This window comes from Cololabis saira, chromosome 12 (genome assembly GCF_033807715.1).
Source record: "Cololabis saira isolate AMF1-May2022 chromosome 12, fColSai1.1, whole genome shotgun sequence".
Classification (NCBI taxonomy): domain Eukaryota; kingdom Metazoa; phylum Chordata; class Actinopteri; order Beloniformes; family Belonidae; genus Cololabis; species Cololabis saira.
In genome coordinates, this window is record NC_084598.1 from 20,938,246 (window position 1) to 20,953,201 (window position 14,956).

The following is a 14,956-nucleotide window of genomic DNA, read 5'->3' on the forward strand; positions in this document are numbered from 1 at the left end:
AAACAAAAAAAGACTAAAAACCTCTCCACCTGCACATTATGTAGGGCAAACATTCAACAAGTAACCTAAAAAACAGTTATATAGAAATAAGTAATAGTAAAACGAGTGGAGCAACCGCAACAGGCAGCATGCACAGTATTATGGACGTGATGTTTGATGTCGCACTACTTCTTTTACCTGAGCTGCAGAAAAAAAGATGAAATGAAGTGATTATAACAGTGTTGATCATATCTCTGGGGATAACAGAAAATGGTAAATGAGCAAATATGATGAAAATCATGGGAGTTAACTTATTTTTGGTTTTTCAAATATCAACAAATGTGATGCCATTGAAAAATTGCTTACTCTACCTTTAAAAGCAGCTTTGTTACATTATAAAATCCATTGAAGTGACTACATTCAGTCTTTCATCAGTTAGTTTTTCTTTTTGACCATTTTCATTAATATTTCTTCCTCTTCATCAGCTTTCACTTAATCAATTTGTAGCATTCACAGCCTTCTAGAAATGGAAAGTTTAATACAAACTCACAGATACATTTCTTGATATAATGTGGTTTATCCTTGTAAGACTCCAGAGTGTTCCTTTAAAGACATCAAAAGATACAGCACATATGTTTTAGCAAGCTGAATTATACTATCCACTGATGGTTTTCATGTGTTTGCAATTGTTGGAGCGCTATCTATGCAAATACAGTGAAATTTCACATGCCAAAAATCAGAATACATGGCCAGCTAGAATCTCACATTACTTACTGTTTACTCATCAAAAAACAAAAACAGACTTCACAAAGCATAAAATCTGTGAGTAAGTTTGGAATGTGCCTTTGTTGATAGCCCCATATCTAATTGATTCTGCTGTCTCCCAGATACATGCAAACTGCTCTCCATCAATGATGTTTTTTCTTTCTTTTTTTTATAGAACACAGAAGCATCACTGACAGACTTGGCATAAGAAGCTGTGCGCTCTCCCTAAGGCCAAAGAACCGGATCATCAAAGGGGGAACAATCAGGAACAAAGAGCTGCCTGGTCCATCAGGGCCTCTCTAGACTGTTTGCTGATTGGGTATGAAAGTTTGACACTCACAAACACACTTACAGAGATTTATGCATAACATTGCAAATATGCACACAGAAACACACACCCATTTGCATACCAGTCACTTGTACACGCATAGGCAGAGCTTAATTTAGAAGTGTGCTTCTGGGTGCCTGTAAAGACATTTTGTCATGTAAAAAATTGAGCAGTGGAAGCCTGAATCTTTAATTTATAGGGTGGTCAGTGTGGTGAATAATGAATAGAATGGGACCTGGAGAGATAAAGGAGTAAGACTTGCCGAGCACCAGTCCTCAAGAGTTTCAGGTCACAGATAAACTGCAGTTTGAGCATAAAGAACTCTAGAAAGAAATGTTTGAAGGGTTGTGCATGAGTGCAGATTGATATCAGTGAGCGGGAGTTGAGGGGTATAAAAGATGTTATATTCAGTCTTTAACCTGCAGTGTTCAGTTTCTGTTGAGAGTTTTGTGAAAGCATCCTTACTGGGAGATACGTGGTATCACTGAAGAGATGGAGACTCAGAGTGTTGGAGTGTAACATTTCCAAGTATAACTGACAGACGATGCTATTAAATTTTCACTGACAGTGTTGTAACACCCAACATGGCATGTCCGTTTTGTGCTCTTTTGCTTACATCCAGAGATACCCATGCCAGACTGTGGCAGATGACACGCTGAAAAAACTTATGTCAGAGTCTTTTTACGGAGAAAAGAAAAATGAGAGCACTTCCTTCAGATGCACAGGCGGGCTGTTGATACTGGAGTCTGGCATCAGCTTTGCCAAAGATCATGTCTTGGTGAAATGCTGTCCTTCAGCTGGCAGCTCGGAGGAGTCGTACCAAACAGAATAAAACATGCCAATGGAAAGGAGTAGTCGAGGAAAGGTTGGATAAACCTTTGATGCATCAAAATGTTCCAAGAAGATTCAAAGAGCCTGGATTTTAATAAAACATAAGACTTCTGCCTCTCCTTAATCTGATCTGAAAGAATGCTCCTTCAGGTGGAAGGGAAAGCAGTCTAATGAATTCCCATAGGAGGCTATTTACTCCATTGAGATGAGTATAGATGATAAAGAGGAACTCACTTTATGGTGATAAGTTGTGTCCCAGAGCTGATTTCCTAATGAAAAACCTGGGGGAGTTTTTAGTCATTCTGTGTACATGTGGTAGAGGAGCCGACTTAAGAAAAAATAAAAATAAAAAAAAAACCTTTGTTGTCTCTCTGGATTTATTTTAGAGTGTGGAGCCAGAGATGACAAAATATGTTTGAGAGATATATTCCCCCTTCCACGCCCTGATCATCAACCTTTTGTCCACTGTTTTTTGCCTTGCATGCGCATGTGTATGTATGAAAACACGTGCATTGAGGAAGAGAAATGAAAGGGATGCAATTGTAATTCCACTCACTTTTTGTTTGTGACCTCACTCTTATGCAAATGCCCATGTGTGCAAGAGACTGCATCTGAGCATGAACTCTATCTATCTATCTATCTATCTATCTATCTATCTATCTATCTATCTATCTATCTATCTATCTATCTATCTATCTATCTATCTATCTATCTATCTATCTATCTATCTATCTATCTATCTATCTATCTATCTATCTATCTATCTATCTATCTATCTATCTATCTATCTATCTATCTATCTATCTATCTATCTATCTATCTATCTATCTATCTATCTATCATATAGAAACCGAATACCAGAATGCGTTCTTGTGCATGACTGTAACACAAGGATGAAAAAAATTACCTGAGACAGATTTGCGGAAAGCTGCACTCAAATGTGTGGAGAAACATAACAACTAGAAACTGAATTGGAAAAATTAAACCACTGACGTCGGACCGTGCATGCTGCCCATATGAGAGTTTAATCGTCCATGAAAGCAAAACACTGGGTGGAAATGCATTAATGCTTGAGTATTGGTGCAGGTTTGGGTCGTAACATTTTGTGGACTCCTCTGTGTGTTGTTAGTTACCAGGTAAATTGAACTAATACCAACCTGAACCATATTGATACGATGGTGCGTTAAATGACTCATTATCTGAAGCACATAACACCCGTAAAACTCATGGAGATAGTCGAAAGACATGGATATGCATGGTTTCCAGGGTTATGCGTCACTACTTCAGTGACGATATGACAGGAAAGAGTGGCAGATGAACTGTGAAGTGTGCGTCTGCTTCAGTCAAAATGTATCACGGCTGATTGGATGACTCTTTACTGTACAGATGGAAAATGAGGCAAAACATCTTGGAAAGCAATCCAGGAGTTATTTAATGCAAAGGAGTAGAATATTCTGCAGTTGCCCATCTGTCATTCATCAGTTGAAAGGAATAGACATGAATATGTTTTCATGCTGATATACATTTGAGCCTTTTAAAGATCTGCTATTCCCAACTACTCTTGTATTTGGCTGTGATTTTCCTCAGATTAGCAAAATCGTATGACTACCCATATGTTTCTGAATCTAACCGCGCATGATATTTAACTATTTAAAAATATTGTGCAATATATGTATTTAAATTGTGTTATATATTTTCTTCATGCTTTATTGAAACCTTACTGGTGTGTAGAGTGGATTCAAGATTGCAAAAGATGTTACGTAAATCAATGTTGAAGTATGGTCAAAAATGTAGATTTTTGGTTAAGGTCGACGATTGATGCTGGATCAACAATCAATCAATAATCCAATTCTAATGCCACCGTGGAATCAATGTTGAATCAACGTATTCTGTTTGTAGTGGACCAGTCTTCACATGGCTTCAACATGGATTGAATGTTTCTGCCTAACCGTATTTCAACGTTCATTCACTCATATTTTACTATCAGGATCATGATGGCCTGACCTGCTCAGTGTTGAACATTGTTTTGCTGTTTCAACATCAGTGCCAAGTTGAATAAAGAGAATTGCCTTCAATTGTCTCTTACCTCTGAATTGTTCTTGGTCATAATCTGGCAGGCCCCTGTTTGCTCCGCCCGGTTATCGCCCCTTTCATTTCTGTGTTCACCATTTTATGCATTTTTCTATAATGAACAATTATGCTTTCACACATAACTGTTGGTGATAGCTGGTTTCAGTATATTTAGAGCAACACGACTGGAACACGTATTTCTTTGTTTTTATCTCAGTAGATATAGTGATGGAGTTCTGGTCACTTTTGTGACTGTCAATGTCTTTTGCTTGCTTTATATCTCTTATTTTCTCTTCCCTCCTTACTTTCTTAAGCCCTAGTCGCCTTTGCCATAATGTCTGCTGTTGATTTGTGAGCAAGCTTCACCACTGTTAATGTGTGACATAGTGCTGTAAAGTGATACCATTATGTCCCAATATATGAAAAGGTTGGTTTATTTTCTCTCTAGTGGTAGGGACAGGAGAGCCTTAAAGTGAGCAAATACTGTATTCCTTCAACTGAAATAGAAACTGAAATTTTAGAATGAACAAAAAAAAAGAAAGAAAAAAAAGTCTATTAATGGAGAAATATTATTACTTTTTTCCCTCCAAATTTAATACAAATTCCTAAGGTGGTAAGAAATGTTTGCAATTTTCTTTGGTCAAAATACAAATACAGTACAAAACCCTCCTTTCCGTTTGTATTATTATTTTTTCTGCTCTGGTCATAGCAGCTGATTTTAGTAGGTGGAGTGAAGCCTTGCACTTCCTCCTCCCAAGTAGTGTTATGAATTTGAGATTAAATGAAAATAGGGATACTATGTAAACCTACTCTGATGTGGGCCTGTGATGCCATGGCAACCTCCAAATATCAGTGGATCAATGGATTTGAAATTGTCAGGTTCAAATCCCCCAAACAAAGTGATCAGGGTTCTGTTGTGACAGAGTTTTTAAATTGGTAGTTACAACAAACACTGATCACATGTGCTGTTTAAGCAACTACAGTAGTTCTTATATATTATATATTGCACACGCTATATTTTATATCTGAAGGGAGTAGTTCTCTGAACCCTAAAGTCAGATTGTTGGGCATGTGACCCGACAAGTAAAAGTCTTTGTCTTAGATCTGATAGGACAGAAGTTTCATCATCCTGAGAAATGTCTGGATGCTCAGACCATTTTTTAATATTTCATTCATCGCTCCCTGTCTCTTTCATTCTACCGCTTGACAAAGTGTGTGGAAGTCTCCCCTGATCTCCTCTCCTTTCTGGAACGAAAGCAAAAACAAACCCAACAAAAAACATGATCATAGCAAACCGAGTGCAGCACGATGTGTATCACTCTATCTAAATAATTTAGAACAGTTTGACAGCAGGTCAGGAGAACAGCTTCTGTCAATAAATATATGTGCTTGATCACCCATCAGCAAAGAAACAGGCAGAGGTGGAAAAAGTACTGAAAAATTGTAATTGAGTAAAAGTATCTTTACTTTGCTTAAATCCTACTCAAAGTAAAAGTAAAAGTACTCATCTAAAAATTTACTCGAGTAAAAGTACAAAAGTACTTCATTTAAAATGTAATTTGAGTAAAAGTTACCTTCAGTTATTTAATGCAAAAAAGGATGAGTCACGAATCAAATCCAGCACAAGTTGTTTTAATCAACTTGGAGGCATTTTAAAGTATTAATTTAATTAATTTAACATCCACACTTGTAAAAGCTCAGCTGAGCTCAGTAACATGATCCTTTTACTTCCGCATAACAGGACAAAAAGGACAGTCACAACCTTTTACTGTAAAGTGCAAACTATTTTCAGTCATATTGTCCAACCGACAACACTAAAACCAGAATCAAAGTATTCAAACACAAAATAAAGTGCCCAATGCCCGCAGGATCCTGCTATTCACAATAAACCAAAATCAAATGCCCACAAGATTTTCACCATAAATTTTGTACTCAGTAACGTGAGGGGTTTCAAATGTAGCAAAGTAAAATACTTGGGTCAAAATGTACTCGAGTAAAAGTAAAAATTACATATTTCAAAAACTACTTAGAAAATTACAAATTACACATAAAAAGTACTCAATTACAGTAACGTGAGTAAATGTAATTTGTTACTTTCCACCCCTGGAAACAGGTATGGATCTTATGAGCTTATCAAACCACTGGGAGTGGAATTCTTTACTTCTTTCAAACTAAGTGAAACTACTTAAAAGGAGATGTAGGACCTGAGGGATGCTGCAAGCATAAACTGCATGTTTTTAGGCTCACACCGATACATTTGTTGAATCATCCTCAGCACTTGTGTGTCATAAAAATGCTTTTCTTTAAAAAGAAATCTGGATTGATTTTAATCACATGCCGAAATATCTCTTAAGGACACTAACACATTGCCTCATTGAAAAAAAACAGCTATTCAGTGGTCACAACAACCATGCATTCATCTTCTACCTCTTATCCGTGGTTGAGGGGACAGTAGCCTAAGCAAGGAAGCCCAGACTTCCCTCTCCCCAGCACCTTCGTCTGGCTCATCTGGGGAGTATCCCAAAGTGTTCCCAGACCAGCTGAAAAACGTAGTTCCTCCAGCGTGTGCTGCATCGTCCCTTGGGTCTTCTTCCAGTGAGACATGCCCAGAAAACCTCAAACCGGACCCCCTACCATAGTGACCAACAACAACCACAATGCCATGCACTTTGCCTACCTCAGCTCTTCTTTCAATTTCTGAGACATTGATTTCTGTTTTGATCCTCTGAAGTATTTTGTTATTTTCATGCTTGAAGAAAAGTGGGAAAAAAACGATCTGAGAACACAGAGTAGTGCATTGGGCCTTCTGTAGGTAAAAAAACCCCAATGTTTTCAGTCTTTGAAGGTGGAATCACATTCCTGTTTATGAGCATAGGGAGCGAGGGGGTGGGAGGGGGAATCTCATTCAAGCTGCCACTCAGATGCGTGAGGAAACCTGTGGTAGCACCAAGTGTGAACAGATGCAATATAGCTGCCCATTTGTGATTGGATTATTAAAAGGAGATTTTAATGCCAGGTGTGAATAGGGCATATAGGCTGAATAACTGACTTTGTCAGGAAGGGCGTCTGATGTAAAAAAGCAACTTGCAGAAGAGATCATGTGGTGGCCCTTAGGGAGAGTCGAAAGGAGTTGCTTGTAATTATGTAAACCTTCAAAAGCCTTTAATCCTCATTCTATCTCCAAGAAGTCAAATTTGATGCCAGTGAGCATGCCATCAGTATAGTTTTGTTTTTTGTTGTTGGTGTTTTTCTTTTTTTTTTTACAAAGACAATAGTCAAAATAATTCATTGAATTGTCATTTTAATGACAAGCTCGTGACAATGACTAAAGATGCACAAGGTTACACCTTTCTTTGAGTGCCATCTGTGAATTTCAGGAGAAAATTCACAGCACTAGCGAGTTGATTTAAAATAAAAAATAGACAGCTTTTCTGTTTGTGGTGTGGTGCCACATTTTGCCACAAATTTAACCTGGATCAAGTCTCCAGTTTACAGTTCAAATGCATTAGTCCATGTGAGAACTTTAAAAGAGTACAGATTTCCCCATGGAAATAACTATAACTGAATACATTTGTAATGCACTTGTTTCCAAAGAACAAAAGCAAATCTGCATTTAGCAAATAAAAGATTATTTAATTTTTGCATTCAATATAAAAAAAATACATCCAAGCCAAAGTCATTGGCCATCTGATAATTCTTAATCGGTAGTGTAGTATATGATCCACAACTGTATTTTAGTTCCTAACCGAAACCAAACTGCTGTTTCAGGGATATTTTCCCCAGTTTCCATGTCGAATTATTCCAGGTCATCCAGATTATGTGGTTTCCATTGATGGACATTAATCTTGAGTTTCCTTGTCAGATTCTCAAAAGGATCAAGGTCTAGCCTCCGAGAGGGTCATTCCAGGATCCTGATTTTTGTGTCCTTCAGAGTGATTATTGAGATGTCTGTTTTGGCTCCTTGTCGTTGTTGTAAGACCCAAAAGTGACCTAAAGCTGGACTGGTAGTAGATCCCTTACCATTATTCCCCAGAGTATGAATATAATTATCTTTTTTTCATGAGGTTATCTGTGCCGGAAGCAACGAAACAGTCTCACAGCATCATGATTGTGCTCCCATCCTCTTATTTCGTCCTCATGTCTCAGATTTTCAGAAGCAAACTTCAATCTGGTTTTGACAAGGCACTCTGTGAGCAATGAAGTTCTTATCCTTGAAGTGACTTTAAGTGATGTCAAAATGTTGATTGATTGCTCAGGTTTGATTTGAAGGCAAAAGAAACACTGAGATCTCATGATTTTGACCATCTTGATTTAAACTACATTTTGCATTAAGAAAATCAAAATATACATTTCTTACATTCAAAAGTGAATCCACTGGTAGCCGTAACTTTGATAATCCATATAAGGATTATGAATAATGGAATTATTGTGATTTTGTGAAAATGTCCCACACTTCTTTGGGGGCTAATTATTTTGACCTCAACTGTATGTCCCTTGGGTTTCTTTTTGCCTTGTCTTCTGCTTTGCCTCACTAACTTTCCAATTTAGTTCTAATGCCTCTGCTTCTGCCTTTTTTCAGAGACTCTAACACAGTGTGCCAGATTTAACCTTCATGTAATACACCTGTAAGTTAATACACAGAAATGTCTGACTGTTTATGGGACACAGCTCCCTTAATAAGTGAAAAACCAAGATTCAGGAATGAAATCCTACAGCATCCGTCAAAATGTAAAATGTGATCGCTAGATCAGAACAATTGCTTCAGATGTTTTGCAATTTCTTATAAGCAAATGCTGGAAAGACTGTTCAGCAGAGGACGGGCATCATTTATTTTTATCAGGATGACACAAACAATGTATATTGTAGAAAAGTGTGTAGAGACAGTACATGTCGTCCTGTTCTCTGGTCTTGTCATCTTTGCAACGAGATCACAATACATTGTTTTGTTTATGGCATAGATAACATTTAATTAAATTCAGTAAGTCTTCATGTTTTACTAAAATTATAATCCTGTAAATGCAGCTTATTTAAAGATACTGCAGTGTCCCTTCAAAATACCAGAAAGGATATGTACATGCAGAGTTCAATTATCAGACAATTTTCAAATTTGACCCAAGAAAAAGAGGGTTTTGTCACTTCTAGGCCAACAAGTCTGTCTGGCTGGGGCATATTATCCATTGTTTGAAAGTGATAGAGACTGTCATGCTAATACTTTAACTTGCATCCAGCTTTATATAATTAGCTCTTCCTTTTTAAGAGCACAAGAAGCCATGTCATTTGTACAACAGGAATGGTCACAGTTCCAGAACCTTAAAGTGAAAACTAGCTATTTGACACAACAAATTTGACCATCTCAAAAGAAAACACAAATAATTATGAATACATTCATGGCTTTATATAATATTACCTGATGAGATGAGTAAGATCTCAACCCCTGTTACAGGTGCAGTGGATGTGAATCGTCAATGCGAAGACCAAAGCTGTGTTTTGAAACAGGCTATAATTAGTGTTTTTGACATTTGAAAGTGGACTTGGTTTGGATGCCAGCTCCTAGCGCTCAGTTGAGGAGCGGCATTTTTCTTCGCTTTTCCTTTTGAGTTTGACCAGCAGCCAGATGTCGCCCGAGTCACAGATTTTTGGAAACTAGTGAAGTACATAAGAGTTTATTTGATTTATTTATTTGCCACTTTGGTAAACACAAGCTATAACATTTTGAGGAACAGAGAGTAATTGATACATAACTATTGGAGTGAGACGTAAAGGAGATGAGTGGCGAAGGCCTTTTTTCTACGTAGCATTTAGCTTAATTAATCATTTTCATTGATCCACAATGCAAATATATTTTGTTCCTTACGTTTATCAATCCATTAGTATTCACAACACAAAATCGACTTTTTTTTTTGCATAGGATTGCAGATGGAAGCCATAAACTAATTATCAGCCGTCGTTATTCAAAGCTTTGTTGTTGCGCCAAGCTTGGGGATCAATAGAATTCCACTTAAACATCTGTTGCCTAAAATGACTCTGAATGGCTACTCCTGAAGGAAGGCCCTAATGGAAATTAAACGGTGTCCTTTCACAAGGACACTTCTCTTTGCTCCAGAATAATACACAGTTGGTAATCAGCACCAAATTAATCATTAATTCATATGTATGAAGTCAGACGCTGTGCGAGCAAAGTGTTTTCAGTTAAAGAGCCATAATTGAGCTTAGCGTGTGTGTGTAATTTAGAAAAATGATAATGTCCTTGTCCTTGTTTATGAGGTTTTTTTGCGTATTGTGAATATAATGAGCTAAATTTGACTCATAGTGCAGCCCTAACAAGAGTAGCGTGTCTCCGTCTCCTTGTGTGTGTATGCAGGTGATGCGCTGAGTACATCAATAAACCTGTCTTCTTGACATATCTCCTCCATTGCTTCTCACTAGCAAAAAACATCTTTCTCTCAGTAGTTCACACAAAATAGGAAATGATGCTGTTTACTGTGATATTTCACCTTTTCAAAGCCAGAGGATGGAGTGGAGGACCAGTGGATGATCCTCTGTCATTTCCAAGGAATAAACAGATTTAGTGCTATAATGCATCCATGCAAACCGGCACAAACATGAGTGAGTGAGCATTAGGATGATGTGAATACGATCAAGGGAGTGCTTCCATGCAAGTATGCTGCAATGATGTAATTTGCTCATAGCATGTTTCATTTTGACTAATTGCATATTTGCTTGTGCATCATTTTATCGTTAAAGCACAAATTAAAGTATCTTTTAACGAATATGAAGGATAACTTTGTGAATCGCCCTCATTCTATGTGCTTTTTTATATAAATGAAGTGATTCGTTTTTTTTTGTTTTTTAAAAAAAGGGCTGATTGATTATCCTTCAGCTTTGTTCTCATTGACAAATCACACTAATGGTTCTCTATTTAAAAAAAAGAAAGAAAGAGAGATCTCATTCTCTTTCCTTCAGCACGATAGAAAGTGTACGTGCCAATCAAGAGCAAAATGTCCATTATGACCAACTGCATATGCTAAGTAGAAAAGAAACTGAAATGTCAGTGCAGATTAAATGTAAAGGTTATATTAAGGCCTTTAAGGCTTCTGTGTTATTATGCCAAATGGTCTATGAAGCAGGTAAACTAGAAGGGGAAAAAACACACGTTTTTAGGGCCTATTAATTCTAGTCGGCTTCTGGCTCACAACTGCATTTACAGGAAGCGCTGCCAAATGTTTATGGCAGCACATCAGAGGAAATGGTGATAGTATGATCTCTGGCGAGACCACAATTGCTCAGTCAGCCTTCGCAACTACCCCATCACCCCCCAGCAGATATCTGCTATCTTCTGTTGCCACTGCCATCACGACTGCAGATTCAAATATCGGTAGGTCTGCGTCTGCATGTGTGATGGAAGTTGGTGGGGTCCTGCTGAGTTGTGCTCATGAAATCACACTTTTGTTGTCAAAACATAGTTTGAGGATGACGAAAACCTGTTCTAGTAATCTGGCTACTACTCATATTGCAGTGGAGATTAATTAATTTGTTTAAAAAAATAAATAAATAAAAAAAAATAATGAAGCAAGACAAAGGGAAATTCATCTGAACAGGCAGCCAATAATAGCACATTTCTTTGATACAAAACTCTTGCAGCAACAGACTCGTCTTCTGAAAAATAAACAAAATGCAGTCCCTGACACACATTTATGAGGAAGACATATTTGTGTTCCCGTCTGACTTTTAACCAGGCATCAAAACAAGTTTTCAATGGCTACTTGGTATTTCATCCAAAGAGGAGCTGCTGTAGCTCATACTGCTGCAAAACATAATGCTGACTATGAGGGAAAAAAAAAAAAAAAAAAAAAATGTAATTAATTTGTTCTTATGCTAATTAATGAAGGGTCAACATTCAATCAGGCTATGCTTGCATCAATTTCAAAGAGAAAAAAAAAGAGTTTTTCATCATTGCTGAGACTGACCTTGATCCGTAATGTATGGCTCAGCTATATACCAAAAATACCCACATGTAATTTGTGTGTGTGCTATTTTTTCTTTATTTCCTTCAGCACACAATAATTTCAGCCGCACATAATTGAACAATTATCCAATCACAATCATGTCACTATATGAATACTCATGAGGGAATAAAGTGAGATAATTAATTAATTAAATCAGGATTTGAGTTAAGCTTCATGTTTAAACGGGCCCTTGAATGTGTGAGCTATACATCTTCTAATGCCCCTGACAGCCCATTTTCATCATAGCATCTTCTCCCAGGAGTAAAATAATGTCTGCCCTTCAGGCGATGCAAATGAAAAAAAAAGAAGAAAGGCCATAGCCAAGGCTCAGCCTGAGGATGAGTGAAGTTAATGTGATTGAAACTAATTGATGAATAGCCTCCCTTCATCTCATAGAATGAAACCCAGAAATGTCATGTTCAACTGTAATTACTTATTGCAGTCTGGTGTCTCATGTTTGACCATAGTGTGTATCATTTCTGTAACACTCTAATATTCTTAACATGTGTAGGATAGAAATACACTGTAATCACTTGAACTTGATAGCTCAGTTAACTTTATCCACATGTATGACCTTTCTCAGGCGATGGCCTTAAGTATACTCAAGAAATGAGAGGCACTGTTTCTAAAAATGACTGTTGAGTACATACTGTCTATGTCCAGTAACATCTGGAAGTCCTGTTCAAGCAGAAATAAAACTCAACAGCGAAAAGTGAGGTTCTATTCATCCATCCATCCATTATCTATACCCGCTTTATCCTTTGCAGGGTCACGGGGTCTGCTGGAGCCTATCCCAGCTATTTTCAGGCGAGAGGCAGGGGTTACACCCTGGACAGGTCGCCAGTCCATCGCAGGTTCTATTCAATGGTTGCAAATCTACTCTTACAACATTTTAAAGCTTTTCAAAGATAATGAAAAGACTACTGTTTCTTTGTTTACTGTTTCTGGGTGTCATTGGGTGCCTTGACAGCACTCTTCATTTACGTCTCTTATCAATAACATCTCCTGCTGTGCTTACTTTGACCTTCAACATAGCAGCCGCTGTCACCTACAAATGCTGCTACTCTGGTTCATGCTCCAGTTACTTCTTGTCTTGATTACTGTAACTCTCTCCTCTCTGGCCTTCCTCTCAAATCCATCAACAAACTAACTAATCCAAAACTCAGCAGCCCGCATTATCACAAGAACACCCTCCGTCCATCATATCCCTCCCATCTTGCAGCAGCTTCTCTGGCTTCCGAGGAAATCTTGCATTGAATATAACATTTTGCTATTTATAAGACCATCCATGGCCTGGCTACGTATCAGAACTGTTATACATCAACGCACCATCTCGGAGTGTCAGGTCATCGTCCTCTATCCTGCTCGGATATGGTCACCACGGGCTCCAGATCCTCCAGCTGCTCTGCCCCACATCACTTTCGTAATACGGACTTTTTTCAGTGTTTTAAATCCCTACTGAAGATACATTGTTTAAAAAGGACTTATTCTTTGTAGTTTTCTGTTTCTGTTTTATTGTTTTGCTGCTTTATGTTGCATTGGCCTGCATGATTGTTGTTGTGTCTTCTTGCACGGTGACCCTGGGTACCTTGAAAGGTGCCTATAAATAACGCCAAGGGAATAAATAAACTGTTATGAAATGCTAAATAGTTCAACTGAAAAAATGATAACATATGATATTTTATTGTTTTTCTCATACACACAGTATTTTCTCAATCTGGATGTGATGCTAGCAATATTTTGAAAGAAAAATTAGGACTAGGGTATGTTTACTTCTGTTGTACATTTCTCTTCTTTCAAAAGTATTTTAAACTTTTTCTGTACTTCAAAAACAATTTGTCCATCTTTTGCTCATTTCTCCTGCCGTTGTCTAGGATCAGCGCAGGCATGAGAAGCAGAAATGCCACTGTTGTACTTGGGCTTTTTCCCACAGAGCTCTCCTCGGTAATGTGTTTAAAATGTGAGCGGCCAATGGCTTGACATTATAAAAAATAATCTTCCATAGAAGATTTAGGGTGCCTTCCAGCTTTCCTTCTTCTAAGACCTGTATATGTCATTTTGCTTTAATGGTGCATTCATACTCGTACTAGTTACCAATTTAATGTGCATCACTGCACCTCATATCACATGTACTGACTCTTGGTCTGTGTGCCGGACACAAACCAGATGGCTGGTCATCAATATTCCAATCCAATCCAATCCACTTTATTTATATAGCACATTCTTAAAACAACATGGTTACCAAAGTGCTGCACAATAAGTAAAGCAAGACATAATAAAATAGTAAAAATAAAATAAGATAAAAACAAAATAAAATAAATAAGAGCACATAAAGCATGAAATAAAAACACACCAGACAGACAACAACCAGTGATTCAGAAACATAAAAGACAAGACAGAGACCACACAACACTCATGCTGGATTAAAAGCCAAAGAATAAACATAAGTTTTAAAACAAGATTTAAAAATGTCAAGGGTGGGGGCCATTTTGATGTGGGGAGGAAGCTCGTTCCATAGTCTAGGGGCTATTGCTGAAAAAGCATGGTCGCCCCTGGTTTTTTGCCTGGTTTTGGGGACGACAAGACGTGACTGATCAGAGGATCTCAAAGACCTCGAGGGAGTGATCTTGAGTATTGACAGGAGGATGCAGCTTTCTAATCTCCAAACAGAATTTAAAATTGTGTTTCACACAAGCACAGGGCTTCTCACCCTATAGGTGTCGACTGAGATAGGGTGAGAAGTTCAGTCATTTGGACGGGTTGTAATAGAGTCCTGCTCCTCCACATCAAGAGCAGCCAACTGAGGTGGTTCAGACATCTGGTTAGGATGAGTCCTGGAAGGGAGGTTTGTTTCAGGTATGTTTATGTCCAGAGAAGGCTCTGTGGCAGACCTGTTATCCTCCTGGATGAGCTGGCTGAGGGGGTTGGGGAGAAGGAGCTCCAGGCGTCTCTGCTTAGGCTTCTGCCCTCATGACCT